Source organism: Hylobates moloch, unplaced genomic scaffold, assembly GCF_009828535.3.
Source record: "Hylobates moloch isolate HMO894 unplaced genomic scaffold, HMol_V3 SCAFFOLD_7, whole genome shotgun sequence".
Classification (NCBI taxonomy): Eukaryota; Metazoa; Chordata; class Mammalia; order Primates; family Hylobatidae; genus Hylobates; species Hylobates moloch.
This window is the reverse complement of record NW_026652282.1, coordinates 52,698,347-52,717,202: the sequence shown is the minus strand read 5'-3', so window position 1 is coordinate 52,717,202 and position 18,856 is coordinate 52,698,347. Positions and strand designations below refer to the sequence as shown.

Below are 18,856 nucleotides of genomic sequence, written 5' to 3'. Positions count from 1 at the left end.
TTAGATAAGTTTTCATATTTTTATTAATTATCTCTGGGCCTCAATTTGCTTCTCCTTAAAATGAGGAGGGTAGATAATATGATCTCTAATGTTCATTATTGTTCTATGAATGAAGATAAACATATGGCAAATGTGCTCTATTTTGCTTTTTTTTTAAGAAACATACATGTGTCTTCATATAGTTTATTCCATGCACCACAGTTTATACTTCATGGTAGACACTACTTGAGATTCTGTTTAGCCCACAATCTTCCCTTCTCTGGGAATTGTATGTCCCCTCACTTAGGGTTGGGGCCTAATAACCATATTTATATGACATGATCTTGCCCCTCTAGCCATGGATAATCAGATCCTGGCTGGACATATAGCCCAACCTATGTCAATCAGAATTGGGAACTGGAATTCATAGATACTGAGTCTCTTCTGATTGCCTGAATTTAGAATATGTACACTTGGGATCTCTTGAATAAACCAGGTTTGGCTGTGTGCTGAGGAAGTGAGAATAATGAAGTAGATACACTGAAAGAAACAAAGATAAACAGAAGACCCTATAGCCCCAGGGGTGGTGAAGGAGAAGAGAAAGAGGGAGGAAAATTCCCTTAGCTATGGACAGCTTGTCAACCTAGTTGAAGTTTCTCATGCACCTAGACTACACTTTCTGCACTTTCTTTTTCCTCTTATACTTAAAATAAACTCTTTTTTTTCTTTAAGCTAGTTTGAAGTACACCTTGATTATGTACAACCAAAAATCCTTAATCAAGACACAACTGGGTAAGTGGTTCACAAACAAATTATGTGTAAAGTACAACCTAAAATTTTGGACATCTTACGTAAAGCATTTCTGCCTCAGTTTCATTACATACTTAAATTAATCCTTAGTAATTAGAAAATTCATGGGCCAAGTTATTGTATTCCATAGCCTTTAGTTAACTGAGTTTCACGGCTATCTAGATTAGAAACATTCGTATTCAAATGTAAATATAAAATTATCTTTCAAAATCAAAAGTTTTTATTTTTTTTCTAAGCTTATACTCCCCTGTTAGCACAGATTACTAAGAATCAAATAGATTTCACTAATTCCTATTCTGCATTCAGTGTTCAGGTGTTCAGCTGTGAGAAAACTGTTAAATGAATACTCAGTCTCTCTTCCTCTCATCCATAAATACACAAAGTGCCAAGTTTTTTCACACGTCATAGGAATGGAAAAGGGAATGGGAGACGGAGAAAATTATAATTAGTTTTCCAAACAGTTAAGTTTTTATTTTAGTCAATCCAATAACCTGTGTACTATTCCTTCCCTTGCTCTTACTTTTAAGATCTAAAATCTGTAAGTAAAGAGCAATGAGTTACACAATAGAGGCAAATTATCATTACTGCGAAAGGCATGAAGCAAAGAACTAGCTTTTTTTCCCCTCTTAAAAGAGCATAAGTAGTAAATAACATGCCTCTAGCAACTCTAGTATTAGGTGTAGTTGTGCTCTATGGACAGCTTCACCCTAGTTCAAGTCTTTAACAAGTTAACCTTGTAACTTTAACAAGTTAGCCAGACCGGAAGTTCCAGCTTATTGTCAGAAGAATTTCATCTCAGAACATCAGAAATGCTGGATTTTAGTGCTTCTTGCATCATAACAAAAATAGAACAAATCAGTACCAATATGCATGCACTCATTATATGATTATTATTTCAGAACTGGAGAAGAAGAAAGTCCTGAAGTTTTACTACTTTTAGAGCTGCAGCAACACCATCAACATACAGACTACTAAGTGTAACTTTTAATGCACACTTTACTTTCTTACTCTGATTAATTGATAGGAAGAGTTTGTAAGTCCACAGAATTTACATGCAGATAACATTGCTACTACAGTTTTTAAAACATCTGAAAGCAGTTTACCATAACCTGCCTCAATTTTGCTTACACTAAGTGATGTTCAAATCCCTTTTCTTGTAAACAGCCCAACACAATTAATGGCTCTGATTAGTAATAGAGCTCTTAGAAGATTTTTTAAATACACAAAACCTAGATGTTCCTCCCTTCTTATAACTTATTTTAATTCAGTATCATATGCAGATACCCAGTAAAGAAGCTCCAATACTGCCTAACCTCTGGTAGGACTCTGGCTGCTTCTCCTGTAGAGTGTAATTCATTTTTAGCACAACTACTATACATATCTAGCCTATAACAAGTTCTTGGTTAGTGGGGCCTGAATTAATGAAATTTTGTTGTACTGTAATTTGGACCCCACTGATTCAGAATTTGTAATAATTCAGAAAGAAGCTGAAATTAAAGTGACTTTAGGGTTATTTTTGAATGAAGAGTTTGCTGAACAAATTTAAAAAATGATAGTAGAAAGGGTATTAAAACTACTTAAAAGAACAAATGTGGCTGGGCACGATGGCTCACGCCTGTAATCCCAGCACTTTTGGAGGCCGAGGTGGGTGGATCACTTGAGCTCAGGAGTTCAAAACCGGCCTAGGCAAAATGGTGAAACCCAGTCTCTACTGAAAACAGAAAAACTAGCTGGGCGTGGTGGCTCACACCTGTAGTTCCAGCTGCTCAGGAGGCTGAGGTGGGAGGATCACTTGAGCCAGGGAGGTGGAAGTTGCAGTGAGCCGAGATCATGGCACTGCACTCTAGCCTGGGGAACAGAGTGACACACTGTCTCAACTCCCCCCTCCCAAAACAAAACAAAAAAATTAAACAATGCTTCCAAGCAACTTTAAGTACTTTAGAAATATCTCTTTACATATAATCCATTGACACACTAACGATAAATCATTCTCATATATTTATTAAATCAAGATCCCTAAGGGATCTTGTCCTAATCCTGGTTAATATATGTACAAGAAAACCGTAAAAACTGCAGTTCATAAAAAAATTCTAAAATTCAAAACTTCACCCATTTTAGACTTCTTTTTCCTAAATTATTGCAAATTAAGAAAAATTTGAAACATATAAAATCTAAGACTCATTTTTCTCATACCCCTATTTTTTTTCCTTGTTTCTACAGACTCACAGGTATCTGAACCAATTTGGCAGCAACAACTATGTAATCCAAGATGAAATCTATTGATAATAAGCAAAAAAAAAAAAGGGGTATAAACAGTTAATAATGATAGTCCTAAAAGTATGCAAGAAGAGAAACAGAATATAAGGATCTATGTGCACATTTAGAGATTAAACTCAGCAAGAACCATTACATATATTAGTATATAATATATACCCAGCCCTGAAAAGGGCAAGGAGCAACTTAAAAGTAATGAGACTGGCTTATATATGACCTGTGGAATCAAACTTATGTTTGATTAAATTTAAATTGAGAGTTAACAATTCCCATATGTCAACTAGTATTCAATTTGAAAGAAAAATTAAATTAATTCCAAAAAGATGGTAAGAAATGTCACATAATATAAAAATAACTATTTGAATTCATCCAATGAAAGATGCTATATAAATACAAAGCAGTAGTAATAAGACAGCCTGGAAGAACAGAGAAGATATTCCTCTTAATTCTAAAATGAAAAAGTTCCTAAGTATAACTACATAAAGTTTAGATGGTAAAAACGCAATGAGGAAATCTGAAACAATCCAAATGAAAGGATCCCTACTGTTATTCCAGAAGAACTCCTTCTGACTTTTTACTTCCTAGGGTAAAGAAAATAAATTATTTTTGAAATAAAATCCTAGTGACTCAAAAATTGCCTGATTTAGTCACAGTATTTTAAAAGAACCTGGACAATTCTTCCTCTCAATACCACTTCCAGTCAAATCACCCAGTTTTAAATGCAGTTTATCCAGTATGGGTTTGGCTTTTTAGATAATCACAGAAAATCTTTCCTAAATAACTTTATAAAAAGATATCTTTTGTGAAACTAAAGGCCAAAGAAGCAGCTGAAGAGTGACAGTGAGAACAAATCAATATACACAGTAGTTAGGAAAAGTAGAAGTGAGGTACAGAAAGTGAGCATAATGAGGAGCTATGTAATTCAAGGCTGTGAAAGGTTACAGTGATAATAAAACTGTACAATGGCTTTAAGTGAATATTATTTTAGAAATATATCCATTTTCACATTATTAATCATGTCAAAATTCAATTTCAGGTTTCAGTTAATATTTATTGCATTTTAAAAATTGTTACAAAAAACTTATTACAGTAGAATACTATCAGTAACAAAGTTAATCTCCCTGTCAAATCCCAGTGGTGCACTTGTCAATAGGAAAATATGAATGAGTCAGACTACAAGGGAACTTTTGGATACCAAGAGTCTAAAAGGGATTAACAATTCATAAGATATGATATTGAGAGAATGATAACTGTGTATGAGACAGCTCCTGTGGATATTAGTTTATAACTTATATATGAAGGCGTTTGTTTTATTTTCTTTGTGGATACCACACTTTAAGAAGGAATGCTAGTCTCCACTTTTTTTTCCCACATTGAATTGGCTATAGGTATCTTTCACTTAGTAAAAAATGTTATGTTCCAGGAAAACTTGCTCTTAAAAAGAATCGCTGGGAAAAAGACATTTATCTCATAAACTTCCATAATACAATTGAGAGATCTGTGCTCAGCTGGGAAAAAATTTTAGTCCAATGATATAATAAAGATCATACTTTAGAATACGATAATTCTTTTAAAACTACGTATTTAAGGAAAATTATAACTTATAGATGCATCAGTGGTACTCAATGTAATATTGTCCTACCTCCAGACTCAGTCATTAGGTAAAAATATTGAGAATGACCCTATGTTACTTAACAGAAACTGTCAGTTCTTTACCGTATTTTACATGCTGCCACCACTGAGGTTTAGCAATTTAACTAACATAGGTACCTGCCTTAAATCGCCACAGTACTTACAATTTGACATACGAGGTAATTTTAATTTTCTTGGCAGTTTGCCTCCTCTTTCCAAAGATCATCCCTTTGATACTGTCATAAGACCAGAAATGTACAATACTTAATTAGCAAAAATGATTTACTCCAATGCCTTCTGCATATATTTTGTTATCTGTTAACTGGTTAATTTCCAACAATAATCATAGCTATTTGCTGACTGTGTCCAGATAGGGCATTCTGTTCTCTAATAACTTGTTTATTTAATAGCTGATGTGCTAAGCAAAGGATGTTCAAAATAACAATTATATTTGTTGAGCCTAGAAACTATTAGCTACTGTGAATTAAAGTTAACTTTAATCAAAGAAGACTACTGCTGGCAGCAAAAGATACCAAAAAAAAAAAGGTACAGAAGCTGTATAAAGCCTCAAAAATTTCAAGTTTGAGTATATTGTTCCTCAGAGTAAATCTGTGAATTCTTTATATTTGGAATTCTAGTATGTGAATTTCTGTTAGGAGACATACCTCTCTATGAATGGAATAACTCCATACCTTGTTATTTTTCTGTGTAAATGTCAACTTACAATGGCTAACTAAAACCTAGGAGACAATTAGTCATCTGACTAATTTTCAATATAGCAGAAGGTTGTTAGAAATGTACCAAAATAAGCTTTGCAGAGGTTTGTAACTGCAGTTTAAACACTGATGCTAGTTGTCAATTATTAATACATACATTAATAACATGATATTAGAACTTTGACAGATATGAATTTGTGGGACTCTGACATACCCCTCCCTTTGTTTTCAGAAAATGGTAGCAATAGCAGTACTAAATGTAGTACTAAAAATTAAGTTATCATATACTAATGAATCAAAATGAATGTTGCTTATAAAATTTCCCTAATTTATTTTATCAAGAAATAGTCTTTGGAGCATATTAATAATCTAATGTACTATCAGACCAGTGTTGTATGAAACACTTAGAATATAACTGTCTCTTAGTAGACAGTAAAAAAAAATTACAGGTTACAAAAACGTGAACTTAACGCTCTACCCGTATCTGCTTAGAAAACATTCTCACTTGCCTCAGGAAATAGGATGATTATTTTAAAGCCTGATTTCTATAGCATGTATATCTGTGAAATTATATTTAATTTGTTAATTTAATATGTAGTTTATCATAGAAAATTATGCCCACTACAAAGAAGTTAATTGCCACTGACATTCCGCTTCTCCTTTAGGTTTATCTAGGAGAAAATATGCAAAAGGATTAGAAAATCAAGTGCCTTAGTTCATGCTATGCTGAACTCTTCCACCTTCTAAGACAGCTTATACTTCTATTAAGAGCCAAATCAAGTATGACTTTCTCTACAAAGTTTTCTCAGAAAAATCCAGCCTACAGTAATATCCCTTTACTCTTAACTCTTTTAGTCCTTATTCAATATGACTGTTCCAATTGTTGACCATGATGTCTCATATATGTATTTTCCTTTTTCCAATGGTTAAACAATTTACCCATCGGTAGTTTACCATTGGGTAAGCAATTTACCCAACTGGTAAATTGCTGTTTCTGTTCTATTCTCCACAATACCTGGTATAGTAGTAGGCATTCATTAGAAGCTAGAAAACAAAAACTTGTTGAAAGTCACTTTAAAAAAAAAACAAACTTCATTCCGGAGTTCACTGATCAAGTGCTTTGATAGCATTTGCAAAATAAGCCATCAATTTTATTTTATAATGTGATTATGACACCCTAGGTAAATGCTCTTAGAGTATGCGGCATCTTCATAGTCATACTCATTTCAATGGAATACTAGATTGGATTCAAACTACTGCAAGGTTCTCTAAGTATGTGAAGGTGAAGAGCAAGTATTCATATGATACACTATTATTTCAAATAATTCAGACTTAAATTCATCAAAAGCTTTTCCAAAACAACAAAAAAAATTACCTTTGGAATCTAGCAACTAGAAGCATGTCAGCTTGCTAGAAGCATGTCAGATTGCTAACGCACAAAACAAACAATACTCTCTGAGGTCCGAGATTATTTTGCAGTGGTACTAGAATTATATCGTGCTTTAATTTAAACTATACCCCCAAAGAACCTCAAGCAACATGAAAGCTCCCAAAGCAAAGCATTTTACTCCAAACTAACAAAGTTTGCGGTCTTGACAGATTCACCCAATAAATTTAATCATAAATGGCATCTATATATCCTTTTAAAAAATCTTTAGCTCAAAAGCATTTAAAAAAAAAGAAAATTTAGCTTTTCCATTATTATGCTTCTCTCTCGCCACGTCTTATCAGATAAAAGAAACCTGAAATGGCTTAAAAACCAATAGGGAGGGAAAAGAACCCATCTTTTATTGTCTGCTCACAGAACTATCTTACAATCAAAATTGCTAATCTAAATTCAGTATGCTTTTGATAGGTGTCATCTGTGAACTAAGTTTTTTCAACCATTTACTTTTAAGAAAACAACCTCATTCATCAAAGATAATGTTGCTAATTTTCAAAAAAGCACCTCACAACTTTAGAACCTCATCTAATCACCTTGTCCAGAATATCACTTCCGGTGCCTCATGCCAATGTTTTCTGGAACCGACTATCTTCAACTGCAGGCTACCTCAGGAAGAACAGATATATCACAACCCATCCTCGCTTTTATTGGGGATATTTTAGGTTTCATCATCGTATTTATAATAAAGAGGTATGCCATTCTGGATGAAAAGTAGTTTGTAAAACCAGTTTCCCCTATTATCAATCAGCCATTCTGCCTACTTCTCAAGTTTGATGGCACTTTAGAAGTCAAGTGGAGTGTGTGTTTGTTTTATTATTTTTATTATTTAATATAAGTACTGTCTTCCTAACGTACATGTCAGGAGTCAGAAACCAGGCACAAGGCTTTCGGGAGCTCTCAGCACACGAGTAGCAACAACATTGAAAAGTAAGGGGCCACTCCAGCTATGTGTTCAAGCCTTGAGGCATGGAGCGACAGCAGCCCGGGGAATGGGCTCCTGAGAAGCCCGCGGTCAGGCTGAGCCTCCTGAGAGCGAGAGCGAGAGCCAGAGCCAGAGCGAGGGGAAAGGGGCGAGCACGGTACTGGGAGAGTCTGTCCACGAATCAGGAACCAGGCTGCGTGACTGTACGTAGAATTATCAGCATCTATGGCATCTAAGAAGCAAAGCCAGGCCTTAAGTACCCACCCCGCATTCCTGGACGCCAGGGTTGAGACCAAAAAGTGGTGGCTACGAGAAGGAAAACTACCTCGAAGGGAACAGAGAGCCGCAAGCAGATGCGGGAGAGGCGTCAGAAGCTTCTGCAGGAGAAAGCAGCGATTCGCTCCCTCCCGGGGCCCCGGAGGCCGGAAAGGCGCCCTAGAACCGAGCGAGTGCGGTGCCACTACTCACCCCTACTCTCCTATGGTCCCCGTCGTCGCCCTACTCGACGCAGCCCCTGCAGGGGGGAGCCCCTCCCCCGCCCGCCGCCGGGGGTGGGCTCGGCGGGCGAGAGAAGGCGGCGGCGCAGGTGTCCAACAGCCGGGGCCAGAGAGGAGCTGGGTGCAAGGGAGACAGCTTGGTGCCTTGCGCTCCGTGGCGCCGCCAACTTCACCACCATCGACGTGGAGGGACGAGGGGAGGCGATGGGGGGAAGGCGCTCGCCCAGCGGCCCAGACCCTCCTGGGGTACTAGGCCTGAACCTCTGGAGGGACCGCCGTTACCAGTCCCCTCAGCGACGCGACCCCCAGGCCAGATTCCAGTCCCTGGGCCCCCCTGGCCACAGAGCAGCGGCGGCTCCCTCTTGGGGCCGCGGTCGCAGCTGCATCCTCCTGCTTCTCCTCCTCTGGCGCCGCTGCCTACACACACAGCCCGGCGCGGTTATCGCCGCGGCGCCCGACCGCCGTTGCCTAGCAACTGTGCGCATGCGCCCCACCCCTGTCGGCGACTGTTGCCACCGCTGGCGCCGCTGTCGGAGCTCAGACCAGCAGGCCTGCGACCTAGAAAGTGCTCAAAACCCCACTTCCTAAGGCCTAGAAGGAGCGACGTGAAGGTAAGGGTGGGTGAGGAGAGGTCCAGGATGCTCTGCAATTCCAGAGGCCCGAGGACTTGGGATACGACCGTCTCCCAGCCCCTCGACAGGCACCTCTGCGGTTTAGAGTGACAGTCCCAACAATCTCACTACTTGTCTCACTGCCTTTTGTCTTTTATTTGTTGTTATTTTATTTGCCTACTTATTTGTCTTGGCTCCTCCAATTCATCCTTCACAAGGGCTGCCAGGGTAATTTTCTAAATAACTTCTCTGACTATGTCACTCGTCTGCATAACTCAGGTGGTTAAGGGTCACCTCCCTTAATAGGGCCTAACAATTCTTGACTACTGCAACAGCATACTCTCTGGTTTCTTTGCCTTTAGACTTGTCTTTCTTCAATTTGTTCTCATACTTCTAACAGTGATCAAATGAAAATCTAATCTCACTTCCTTCTGGCTTAGAGAATGGGCTTTGAAATTACAGCCAAATTTGAATTTCTGCTCCACCACCAAGTAGCTCTGTTTCCTTCAGCTGGGACCTTTTTTTTTTTTTTTTTGACAGAGTCTCACTCTGTCGTCCAGGCTGGAGTGCAGTGGCGCCATCTCAGCTAACTGCAACCTCTTCCTCCTGGGTTCAAGCAATTCTCCTGCTTCAGCCTCCCAAGTAGCTGGGACTACAGGTGCAAGCCACCATGCCTGGCTAATTTTTGTATTTTTAGTAGAGACGGGGTTTCACCATGTTGGCCAGGCCGGTCTTGAACTCCTGACCTCAAGTGATCCGCCCACCTCTGCCTCCCAAAGAGCTGGGATTACAGGCGTGAGCCACCGCGCCTGGCCTGAGCTAAGATTCTTAACCTGTCTTAATCTGTTTCCTTATCAGTAAAATGGGGATAATTATAATACCTATAGAGTAGTTATGAGGATTAAATGGAAAAGTGAATGTAAAGCACTTAACATACATAACTGACTGTGGCTCAGAGTAAGCACTTAGTAAAAATTGGAGTTATTTTTCAATAGATTCATTATCTATAATAAAGGAGAAAATACAGATTCCCTAGCTTAACATTCAAAGTCCTCTAAGATCTTGCCTCTATTTTTCTAGCCCTAGCTCCTTCCACGCCCCCTTAGGCACCCAGCCACAGACCAGTTTTTACCTTTTCTGAGACACATCTAGATCTATAAAGTGCTTAGACATATTTCCCAAAGGTTCACCTGGGTAAGAAATCTGCATAAACCCTCCAGTTAATTAACATGTAAATATCCAGTGATTCTTCCAAAACTACACTTTTTAATTTTAAAATATTGACACTGAGAATTGACATGTAGGCAATGGCTATGTACAAACTTGTGTGATATTCTAGGGGCTTATTTACTTGATCTTTTTGAAATTAGGTTTAGAGGTTCTGTATTAAACTTAATGCAATGTATAAACATATTTACAAAATGTGCCCTGCTGGATGTTTATTTAATAAAATATTTAAACATTTTAGAAAGTGTAAAAATAGCTATGCCATGTGTAAGAACTTTAAGAAGCCCTATAATAAGTGCCAGTGAAACATTAGTGGAGGGCCAGGCGTGGTGGCTCACGCCTTAATCCCAACACTTTGGGAGGCCGAGGTGGGCAGATCACCTGACGTCAGGACTTCAAGACTAGCCTGGCCAACATGGCGAAATCCCTCCTCTACTAAAAATATAAAAATTAGCCAGGCGTGGTGTCACTTGCCTGTAATCCCAGCTACTTGGGAGGTGGAGGCAGTAGAATCACTTGAACCTGGGAGGTGGAGGTTGCAGTGAGCCGAGATGGCACCATTGCACTCCATCTGGGTGACACAACGAGACTCCGTCCCCCAAAAAAAAGAAAGAAAAGAAAGACAAGAAAGACAGAAAGACAGAAAGACAGACAGACAGACAGAAAGAAAGAAAGAGAAAGAAAGAAAGAGAGAAGAAACATTAGAGGGGAGCTCAAATGGACTGTCAAACTAAAATGAAACTTTATACAGACCAGCCAAAAAGTACTGAAGAAAGAGAAGAAAAATTGGAAGGGCGAAAAAGAGTGAATCACTCTAGAACTAATTAAATAGAAGTATCAGATTGGAGATCATCAACAAGCTGTAACCAATGTGGAAGACCATAACACAGGGAATATATATTACAATTATGACTGTGGAAATGAGCTTGGATAGGGTTCTCACACAGCTCATACCTTTCCTTCCGTATGGAACAGACATGCCTTTCAGGTTCAAAGGAAAACAATTCCCTAGTGTTCAGCCTTTTCTAATGACCATCAGTAAGTCACAGGGACAGACTTTTTACAAAATTTGCTTATATCTTCTATAACCTGTATTTTACCACGTAAAACCTATATTCTCTGTTCACTTACTGAACTAATCACATTCTATCACACATATCTTTTTAACAGTGAATAGAGAAATACATATATAAAATGCTGCTAGTCATCTTTAATTCTTCTGTGTTCCTTTCTAGATAGAGAACTGTGTCACTGCTGTACTTAAACTCCTTCAGTATCTTTCCTGGGGTTTCAAGATAAAATCTGAGCTCCTTTGCCCACATCAGTGCATCTGCCTTTACTACGATAGAAAGTTAAAAACTCCTACAACAAACAGACCTCTCTATATCAATATGGGAAAAAAAGAAAGCTGATTTATTATTGAGTAAGCACAACAGAGTACATGCATATAAGTAGCCTTCAAGAGACTGCAAATTCAAAATAAAATTCTACACAACTTATATATTGCAACAGTCCACTTGAGAATTGAGGCAGCTATTTGTTTAGTTAATTGAATTCTTCCAACAGAATAATAAAACTTTTCTTACCTCCCCAAAGATACCTCTAGTCTTCCTGAAAGACAAATGGTTACACCTTGAGATGGGCTCCTACATTAACTTTGAAGACATGTCTTTACATTTCAAAGAGAAATGTGACCTTGACCTTGGAAATATGTGTGCATTATAAAACTGGAGACTGAGACTCTGTAGTCTCTGGAGAGATTTATCTACATTCCAAAAGTTAGAGAAAGGATAAAGTTTCACTCTGTCCCCCAAGGAGATACATTAAGAAGCTAAGGGAGAGAAAATAATATATTTCTCTTTATTCACCTTCTTTTCATTTCTTTTTTTTCCATATTCACCTTCATTTACCTTTACAATTACAAATCAGTGAGTTCTTCAAAAACAGAACTCTGTGCTGGCACAGTAGATGCACCTAGTAAATCAAGAGTAGGTCTTCCTTGAATAAATAAAGTCATAGAAGAAGATGTCAACAGATGAGTGAGAATTTGCCAAAAGGGGATAAAAATATCCCATGCAAAGGATAAAGTATATTCAAAAGCCCAGAAAATTTCAAAGTGCATGATGTGTTCAGCAAAAGTAGAAAAGTGTGACTTATGCATATTTTATCTGTATTTATGGGCTGGGAAATGTAAAGTTGTAATGAAGTTGAATATAGAGAAGTAGGTTTAGCAAAGATTATGAAATGCCTTGTATGCCATGCCAAAGTTTGGAAAAGGTCTATATCTGATGGCTAAATACGGTGTTAAAGAAAATTTTTTCATGATACTTGTTAAAGATGGTAAGAAAGACTTAATTCAAGGAGGATTATTGTTATGGAGTTTTACAGTAGGGGAGAGAGATGAGGCTCAACTCAGAGTCCAACAAGGGAGGGAGTAACATTTATAAGTGGGAATTTATAAACAAAGAGCACAGTGGAGGCATCAATTATTGGCAAATTACTAAGAGGAAACATTAAATCTAGGGGAATTCTTGCTAAACCAACATGATGGAAATCTTGCTAAAGGCAGACCAGGGTAATAAGATATCAGGGGTGGGAGATGAGATATCTAATCAGATATCCAGAATGATCAGATACCAGGGGTAGGGGATTTCCACTAAACTGACTCAGCAGGATTCTTGCTAAAACTGAACTAAGCAAGCCAAGCTTAGTTGAGAAGAAGGCTCACAAGGGCCTGACTCAAATTTGGTCAAGGAGAGAGTCTTTGTCAAAGGCAAGGTACTATTACTTATTTAGGCATCTAGCACAAATATTAGTGCTCCAGCCCCAAAGAGCTTATAATCTAATGATGCAAGAAGACAAGTTAATAAATAATTTACATAAATGAAATCATAAATTGACAGATGTATTTCTGGGGGAGGGTATAAGATTGGAAATAGACTTTGAGTAAAGTTTCTGAGAAAGCTTCTTGGATGAGTTCATCCTGACATATAATATAAAGGGTCAGCTAGACACAGTGGCTCACTCCTGTAATCCCAGCACTTTAGGAGGTCAAGGCTGGTGGATTGCTTGAGCTCGAGACCAGCCTGGGCAATGTAGCAAAACCCTGTGTATACAAAAAAAATACAAAAATTAGCTGGGTGTGGTGGCATGTGCCTGTAGTCCCAGCTCTCAGGAGGCTGAGATGGGAGGATGACTTAAGCCCAGGAGACAGAGGTTGCAGTGAACTGCAATTGCTCTACTGCACTCCATCCTGGGCAAGAGAGCCAGACCTTGTCTCAAAAAATAAAAAAGAAAAATAAAAAAATGAAGAGTCTCCAGAATTGAAGTAATTCCTAGAATTTCAAACACTTGAACCCTTTGTGTCTGTATGCTATAGATCTTCATCTTTTGTTCACTGTTTCCATTCAAGCTCCTCTGAAGAAAGTCACTATGACCTTTTAATGCAAATTGATGTTGCCACAGATTTAGTTTCTCATCTCCGAACTACTTGGCAATCCTTTTTCTTGGTCAGTCCTTCTCCAGTTCCCCTCAGCTATTTCTCCAAACTTTAACCATTCTCCACTATGACAGATGACCTCATCCTTCACTCAGCAAATCTGCCACCCAACTGGTGACTTGATTACCTATGTTCCTTAAAAAAATTGCAGGTAACAGGAATTTTTCTCACCTACAATCTGCATCTGCTCCCATATTATACCCTTATTCCTCCAGTCTCACACAGACTAAATCTCCTGTTAGAGCTCCTGATCTTTGTCTCATCTAGCACCTCAGAGGTCTTACCCAATTTTTCTATCTATCTCACGTACCTTACAACTCTCCCTCTCAACTATATTATTCTCCTCAGCCTGCAAACATACTCAAGACTCTTCATTCTTTTTTTTTTTTTGACACCATAAGATGAACTTTATTTCGGGAAAGTGTTCACAATCAGTTACAACAGGATCGACATTTCTTCCATTCCACACTTCCACATGACAATCAATATACTGTATAGTGAGAGATAAAGTTTAAAGTTTTTGTTTTGCATGCTGCTAACACATTTGACTAGCTTTTGTTTTACTCATTGAATTTTTAATATCAAAGCAAAAAGTCATTTTCTCTTGGACAGAAATGGTTTTAGAAAGCCCTTATGAAGTCAGACTTAGTCTTGTTTATAAACATCCACACCCACACACATGCTGAATGGAGAGCAAAATGCAAGAAAACTACCTTGGCAGGAACAAATGCTTAAAGATTTTAATCACAGCCCTCTTGAACAAGCAGTACAGTCTTTTTCTCCAAAAGACAAAAGTCAGTTTCATCCTCAGTGATTAAAAGGCATACTCTCCTGTGATCCTGAAGCCTCCTTCAGTTTCCTAGAAGTGTCTCCTGTTACCCTATCATGTTTCCTTCTCACCCAGAGGTCTCAAAAGTGGTTATCTTACATTCACTGCCTCTATTTCTTCCCTTCCCATTCACCTTCCAACCACTGTAATAGAGATTTAACCTCTACCTCTCCACTAAAACCGATTTTGTTAAGAACACCAGTTACTGACAGATTTCCCTATGCAATGGATGCTTACTTTTCCGTACGTTTGTTATTGGACCTCACTGCTACGTATGATAGTATTGATCATTTGGGTCTGCTTGAAAGTTTCTGCTCCACTTGATTCCAGATATACATTCTCTGTTCTTTTCCTTCCTCTTTATGTTTTTTATTTATGTAACTTTCATGGACTCTTCTCCTTCAACCTACCCCTAAAACGTTAGTTTTCCCCCTCCCATAGTTCTGCTCTTGGCCTATTTCTTTTGTTCTACTCTCCATGCTCTATTACCTGCACATGGATGACTTTAAAATATATATTACTAGCTCAGACCACCGTCCTGAGATCTAGATAAATAGGTCCAACTGTCCACTCAACATCCTGACTTGGATGCCACCCAAGCAGTTCAAATTCAACCTGTCCATGCTTGAATGTATTTTCCCATGCTAATGGGTTATTTGTCTTTGTTGGGGTAGATTCCCCAAAAAATTGCCCCAAAGAGAGGCCCGGCACAGTGGCTCATGCCTGTAATCTCAGCACTTTGGGAGGCCAAGGCAGGTGGATCAGAGTTTGAGACCAGCCTGACCAACATGGTGAAACCCTGTCTCTACTAAAAATACAAAAATTAGCCAGGCATAGTGGCTCATGTCTGTGGTCCCAACTATTCAGGAGGCTGAGGCATGAGAATCACTTGAACCCAGGAGGCAGAGGTTGCAGTGACCCGGGATGGCACTACTGCACTCCAGCCCGGGTGACAGAGCAAGACTGTCTCAAAAAAAAAAAATCCCCAAAGGAAGACCCTGGTATTGTCACATAATGATTTCACCTTCTCACAGAAACAGATGAAATGACTGGATTATGATCATTTTATGTGAGTCAAGCCAAGACTTCTGTACTTTTCCTGAAAAATAAGCTGCCTATATGGACCAAGGAAGAATAAGTTGAATCACTAGAATTGAAACTTCATGAAGACAGGGATTCTTGCCTACTTTGTTCACTGCTGTATCTCTAATGCTTAGAATAGTACCTGCCACATAGTAGGCTCTCAATAAATCTTTGTTGAATAAATGAATGGATGAATTTGTATATCCTCTTCTTAAAGGCCCTTTGGGAATTCCACTAGATCGTAGCAGCTAGCTAGATAGATAGATAGCTGGCTAGACAGATATAGATAGATATCAACATATATACATAGATTAGGGAGGTATATATCTTTTTGTGTCTGAAATAGGACAAAAGGAAATTATAACTGCACTTCACCCAGATTTCTGCCTGTTGAAAGTAAAGAAAAAGGAGGCAGAGAGGAATAAAAACACTTTATCTGCCTCTTGGAATAGCCATTTGGTAGTTCTTCAGCTCTTCCAGGTGCTCAGATCTCTGCTTTAGGAAAATCTCCTTTGTAGTATGCCTTCAGTTCCCACATGAGGAATGTCATCTTCTGGAATCAAGACAATTCAGACAACTGAAGATGCCCACTTCAAACAGAAGGTTGATCTGGACCTCATTTGGCATTATATTCAATAGTGAATAAAGGACACATGAAACCCTTTGCCTGAGCTCTGTCTCTTGGTGTGCTGACATTTCTGTCTCACTGAGACCAAACAAAGCAAAGTATGATCTAATCCCAAGAGTGGATGCACTTCCAAGTTTGGCAAGCCCCCAACAGTCCTATTGTCCCTCTCTGGGTAGGTGTATTTTACCTTGTCTCCCAAACCAAAAACATAAAGGTCACCTCAGACTCTCTCTTCTAACCTCCTACATCTAATTAAGTTAATAAGCCTTGCTGATTCTATCTCCAAATATCTCTCATATTCATTCATCATTCCTTTACACGTGCACCACCACCAGTTTTCCCTTAATTTATTTATTTCCTCCTAATTTTTTTCAGGAGTATTTCAGCAACTTCCTAATCAGGCTCCTTACCTTCATTCTTACCTCTCTTCCAAACCATCTTCTGCACTGCCTCTTGAATAAGTTATCTAAAAATGCAAACCTTACCAAATTCTCTCCCTGCTTAAAAACGTTTCAAATCTATTCCCCATTCCTTATTGACTACACTTCAAGCTCCATATTACTTTTCATAATCTGTCTCTTTTCCAGCCACATCCCCTACCATTCTCTACGTTCTACTTCATGCTCAGGAATCTAATACTACTTGCAGTTCTGTGCTGGGCATCGCTCTTCTTGGAGCTTCTCTTTCCATTGCTTCCATCCTAATGTTACTGTAGAAGTTTTTAATGTTATGTGACCCGTTGGCCACAGTTAACCAATCTGGAACTATTATAGTCCTTCCTTGGGAGTCTGGAATCTAGATTAAGATATTTCATCCTGGTCTGGTTGCTTGCTTATGCTGAGCAGTATAAACTTCATAGCTGTTGGCAGCAGCAACTTTTCTACCATATGGTTTGGGGGAAAAGAAAATGCTGGTCTGCTATAAAAGATGAGGCAGAAACAGAGAGAGATGCAGCAATGAAAGAGGGAGAGAGTCCAGATAGCAGTTGAGTAGTTGACTTCCTAGCTGCAGCTTATTCCTTGAAGCCCACCTGCCTTCTTGTTTTTGGGTTCCATAAGACACTTCTCTATCCTTGTGCTAAATTCCTTTTTTTTTTTTTTTTTTTTTTTTTTTTTTTTGAGACGCAGTCTCGCTCTGTTGCCCAGGCTGGAGTGCAGTGGCGCAATCTCGGCTCACTGCAAACTCCGCCTCCCAGGTTCACACCATTCTCCTGCCTCAGCCTCCCGAGTAGCTGGGACTACAGGCACCCACCACCACGCCTGGCTAATGTTTTGTATTTTTAGTAGAGACGGGGTTTCACCGTGTTAGCCAGGGTGGTCTCCATCTCCTGACCTCGTGATCCACCTGTCTCGGCCTCCCAAAGTGCTGGGATTACAGGCGTGAGCCACTGCCCCCGGCCGCTAAATTCCTTTTGTTGCTCAAGCTAGTTTGAATTGAATAGCTGTACAAACATTCTGCTCTCCCATGTTAAACTGCTTAGCTCTTCTGTATCTTTGCTTATTCTTTTCCCTTTGCCTGAAAAACAGTAGTTCTTTCCACAACCGTTTTGCCTGAATAATTTGTATTTGTAATGGCTCTTTTCCTGTATCCGGAAGGTACCTATATTTCTACTCTGCCCTTCATTCCTTCCTCCCCAAAGGGAAATATTTATATTATAGGTCAGATGGCATGACACTGATTAGGTCAGATTTAATAAAGGGTGGGGTTGATATTTGCAAATCGATCTCATGCCCATTCGTGGTCCTTCCATTCCTATTCCTCCTCTATCCCTGTGGGTGGATACTGTAAGAGGGCCAGGGCCTACCTTGAGGCAGTTTCAGCAGTGCTTTCTCTCTCTGTACCTAAGAAGACTGGCATCAGTTCAGATTTATGTGTTATGTGGCTGGGTCAGAGGACAGTAACATTTAGATTTGAGCTTGGGGACAGGAATGCCATTAGGGAACCTCATTAAGGCTTCAAGTGAGCCACTTTTTAATCATATTTTCCCATAGCTCTACACAGAAAATATTTTGTGCAGCATCCTATGTTTAGTAATCAGAGTTGCAGCTGGTATTTAGAGGGAAAGAGATTCTCTCCTGAAGTAAGAGATCCCTGGGGGATGTAGACTGAAGAGGAGAGCTACACTTAAGCTAGATTAGAAGGCAGAGTTCCACATGGAGAAATCAAAATTCTCCTTATGGCCTCTATGGATAAAAAATGATTTTGGTTTGCATATTTTGGGGCATTGGTTGGAGGGATGGCATCTTGCTTTCCCCAATCCCACTCTCTCACTCGGAGCTGAGGAGTGGTATATTTCTCCAGAGGGATCGCATCTTGTTGTGGCAGGAATTTAAATGGTAGGAGAAATGTTTATATTACCATTTAGATAACCAAAGTCTGGAGAATTCAAAATCTGAAGGAAAGCAATATGATTATGGATGTTTGATGAGTGCCAATAGTAGTAGCACAGAACTAGTAAAGATTTGCAGCCTGGGCACCATATTGAGACCTAGTCTCTACCAAATATTTAAAAAAACTAGCCAGACATGGTGATCGCCTGTGGTCCCAGCTACTTGGGAGGCTGTGGTGGGAGGATGGCTTGTGCCTAGGAGGTGGAGGCTGCCGTGAGCTGTAATTGTGCTACTGCACTACAGCTTGTTTGACAGAGCGAGACCGTGACTCAAAAAAAAAAAAAAAAAAAAAAAAAAAAAAAAAACAAAAAAAAA

General features: G+C 39.1%; 2 protein-coding genes across 3 annotated transcripts in view; one reads left to right on the top strand and one right to left on the bottom strand.

Moving 5' to 3' along the window:
- Window positions 1-8,689, bottom strand: part of ZC3H12B (zinc finger CCCH-type containing 12B) — a 444,060-nt gene extending 435,371 nt beyond the window's left edge. Inside the window, exon 1 of the mRNA XM_058441401.1 lies at window positions 8,246-8,689. The gene's annotated coding sequence lies outside the window, so the exon portion shown is untranslated. The remainder of the gene's footprint in view (window positions 1-8,245) is intronic.
- A 114-nt stretch (window positions 8,690-8,803) lies between these two features.
- ZC4H2 (zinc finger C4H2-type containing) overlaps window positions 8,804-18,856 on the top strand; it is a 124,610-nt gene continuing 114,557 nt past the window's right edge. The window contains exon 1 of one of the 2 annotated variants that reach the window (XM_032757072.2): window positions 8,804-8,885. The gene's annotated coding sequence lies outside the window, so the exon portion shown is untranslated. The remainder of the gene's footprint in view (window positions 8,886-18,856) is intronic. The other variant, XM_058441688.1, reaches the window with a different exon arrangement.